This window comes from Physella acuta, unplaced genomic scaffold (genome assembly GCF_028476545.2).
Source record: "Physella acuta isolate Inbredline_101_S28 unplaced genomic scaffold, ASM2847654v3 ptg001582l, whole genome shotgun sequence".
NCBI lineage: Eukaryota > Metazoa > Mollusca > Gastropoda > Physidae > Physella > Physella acuta.
In genome coordinates, this window is record NW_026733096.1 from 133,349 (window position 1) to 137,103 (window position 3,755).

The window sequence follows — 3,755 nt, forward strand, 5'->3', positions numbered from 1 at the left end:
AAAAAGTAGTTTATTTGAGGTAATGAAATGAGCCTAGATCTATAATCTATAGAATATTGAATATAGATCTAGCTAGATCTATAGAGATCTATATAATATTAATATAATACTAGATCTAGATAGATCTAGATTAGATTCTAATACTAATAACTAAAAATCGTAATCAGAGGGCTGTTAATTTTGACAGCGTTTTTTGTGTATTGAAACGTATGCAAGTATGTTTGGGATTATTATATTGATATATGATTATTTTTTATATGTATTTGTTGGTTTTCAACTTTAGGGGGGTGGGGGGCTTAAATGTTAATAAATTAATAAATAATCATTCACTTTAACTTAAAAAAAAAACAACTTAATTTTATTGTAGTAGTTGGCCCATTAGTGTAAGGATTTGAAACTGTCTTTAATATTAATTCAGAGAGAGGAACAGTAGACACAATTATAGAACAAATTTCTACATGTAAAACAGTGTATTTTTGATAATTATCAATTTTGAAAAAAATTAACTTAGTCAACTAGAATTCTAAATTGATTCAAGATTGTCATTCAAATTTCTATTACTGTTACAGCTTCCTTTGGAGAATAAGATGTAAGATTAAGCAACACTTAATTTCATGACCAACACAGCGCTAAGGTGGTACTGTTAGTAAGCCCTACTTATTGATCAACACTACTCATATTATCATATAGAGGACAGAGTAGGAAAATGGTTGAGGACACTATTGCTAAACATAAAACCAAGTTAGTAGTACATTCATCGGTTCACCTAACTCTGATATATACCCGATTTAAGACTATGAAATAAAAAGGTGGCTAGATATAGTGCTGACTACACAATCCTTTATATACAGATATCAAATAAACAGAGATACTGTACATAACTTGTCCTATTGGCACACGCTAGAAAGGGAACTTGACATTTTTAGACATTCTTATGATACTTGTGTACTATAGAATGATAGTATCATTTTTTTGAGTTTTGTTTAGGATTAGGCTTGGTTTTGATGTATCATTGTCCACAATTAGTACCTTGTTATTAATAGTCTTAAAAATGGAGTATCTAATCTGGCTATCATTTATTGTATTACTCACTCATTTTATTATTATATTTAATAACTAAGAAAGCCATTTATTTTCAGGCCTCCAGGTGTTGTGTGTATCAATCAGCCCACGAGATATATCAATCTTTTAATAAATTATAAGGTCCCCACTGCTTGATACTTCACCAAATACTGTCTACACCAGAAAATGACTAAATGTTCTTAACACTTAATAACTGTAAGTAAATAATAATATTCATTTAGTAATTTTTGCTTGCATTTGATGATCAGCATGTGTAGTTAATGCCTTTACTGATATTATTAAAATAATTTCAGACCACAAGCATTACTTCTAGGTCACTCTGAAGGGTCCAATCATTCAATTACTGAAATGATAAAGTTGATGAAATTGCTCAAAAGTTGTCCGGCATAGTCTTAACTCAGAGACATAGGGTAAGGGGTTTATAATATTTATATACAGACTATTTTTTTATTACAAGGTCTTTTTTTTTCACTTTTGTTTTTATATATATATATATATATATATATATATATATATATATATATATATATATATATATATTTATTTATTTATTTATTTATTTATTTATTTATTTATAAGTGTACACAGCAAGGAACTGCAGTTCTACTATTAAAATTATATATGGCCACTTTTTATTATTTACCTGGGTAGCATGAACACTCCCAGACCACCAGTCTTTATACCTATATAACTATATATAATATATCGTTACAAGGTAGCAAACAAACATGATGTTAGGGGCTTCTTGTTGTATGTTTAGTGCAGTGCAAAATAAAATAAACATAACAAATTTAGTGCAAAAAGAGCAGTGTATAGTTGTAATTATTTCATAAATGACTTTTAGTGTGTAACTTTTCTTTTTTAGAATGTGGATAGATTATGACATACCTTGCACAAATCAACAACCAGGCTTTTATTGGATTTGAATCCCAAAGGAAAGAGAAAGTTTGTTATCCAAAACAAACATGGAAAATATTAGAGACCAACAAAGCACAAGCAGGCAGAATGTCATGGACCCAATTTTGGGGAATCTCCCAAAACCAAGTATAAAAATAGAGAGGTGTGGTTGTGTCTCTCAGCTCCACAAGGGTCCACAAGAATGAGGACAACAGTGATTTTCGTAATAATTTTAGATCAGATTTTCAATTTTTATTTTGGATCAGTTAACAAGAAGATAAGATTCTCTTACCAAAATAGTCTAAGAAAAATGCGGATTTGTAAATTAATAAATTGTTTCCTTTTGTAATAATATAATAATTTAAGTTTGCATTATATGTATGTTTAGTGTAGATTTAGTGCCCTAAATGAAATGCAATATACAATTTAATTTTTTTTCTTTAAAGAATTAGTTGCAAATTTCTTTCATTATTTTGTTTCACTGTTCAATCTGAAAAAAGTTTGCTATATTTGTATTGACGATACTTCTGCTGGTGATATTTATTTCTAATTAATGAAGTAAATTAATATATATTTAGTTTACTATAATTAAATACCTCACACTCGAGGCAAAAAAACATATTTATTGAATATCGCAGTGATATTCCTGTTCTACACAATGCGCATAAACCCTCGAACCATCGGTCTTTTGAAAGATTGTACATTTTGTATGCACAATGGTTTTCATTTTAACACTATTTAACCACAACTATAATCTAGAGATCCTGAACATATTTTCATTCTGTTATTTATGTACAATGTACAAGGCAGACTAGTCCAGCATTAAACTGTAATATACCTCAATTAGAATACTTAGAATATACAAGCTATGCAATTAAATGTTGTTAGACAAATATTTTATACTTTTTATTTTTAATGTTATGTTTACCTAACATAGTACACGACAGCTTCTGTATTCTTGTACAGTAAATTAAGTTTTTACATTAGTTTAATTTAAACTGTACTTAACATCTGTTACATTATATGAAAATGTTTTGTATATTTGTTTTAATTTGTTTGTATAAAAGTCAAAATGAAAGTTACTACACTATTATTTACATATTCGTTTTCAATCAATACTTTATTGTAAAGTTATAGTTTTCTTACATTTGAATGGATGGTATAATACAGATTTTAATAGATGAGCAGTTCTTGTGTATGTATTGTTGCTTTACTACATTTTGATTAAAATTTCTTTCACATTTTGAAATTAACTTTGTAAATATTATGACTGATATGAGAATGGATATTTTTGTATGCTGAAAATCAAAATTTGAGCCAAGATGTAGCCAGGATATATTACAGGCTGAGCCAAGGTATAGCCGAGATATAGCCATTATTGGGCCAAGATGTAGCCAGGATATAATACAGGATGAGCCAAGGTATAGCCAATATTGGGCCAAGATATAGCCATTATTGAGCCAAGATGTAGCCAATATGGGGCCAAGATGTAACCATGATATAGCCAATATTGGGCCAGGATATAGCCAATATTGGGCCAAGATATAGCCAATATTGGGCCAAGATGTAACCAAGATATAGCCAATGTTGGGCCAATATGTAGCCGGGATATAGCCAATATTTGGCCAAGATCTAGCCAATGTTGGGCCAATATGTAGCCGGGATATAGCCAATATTGTGCCAACATTGCGCCAACATCATGCCGAGTTTCACTACCAATGTTTGGCCAAGGTTAAGCCAATGTTGCACCAAGATGTAGCCAATATTGGTAGCCA

At 29.8% G+C, this 3,755-nt stretch overlaps 1 long non-coding RNA gene across 1 annotated transcript; it reads left to right on the top strand.

Moving 5' to 3' along the window:
• The first annotated feature begins 133 nt into the window (after positions 1 to 133).
• On the top strand, positions 134 to 2,242 carry LOC131929001 (uncharacterized). The gene is made up of 4 exons (XR_009383872.1): positions 134 to 741; positions 1,140 to 1,278; positions 1,377 to 1,493; positions 1,949 to 2,242. It is a non-coding gene; the product is annotated as an uncharacterized LOC131929001 (long non-coding RNA).
• Positions 2,243 to 3,755: the final 1,513 nt, after the last annotated feature.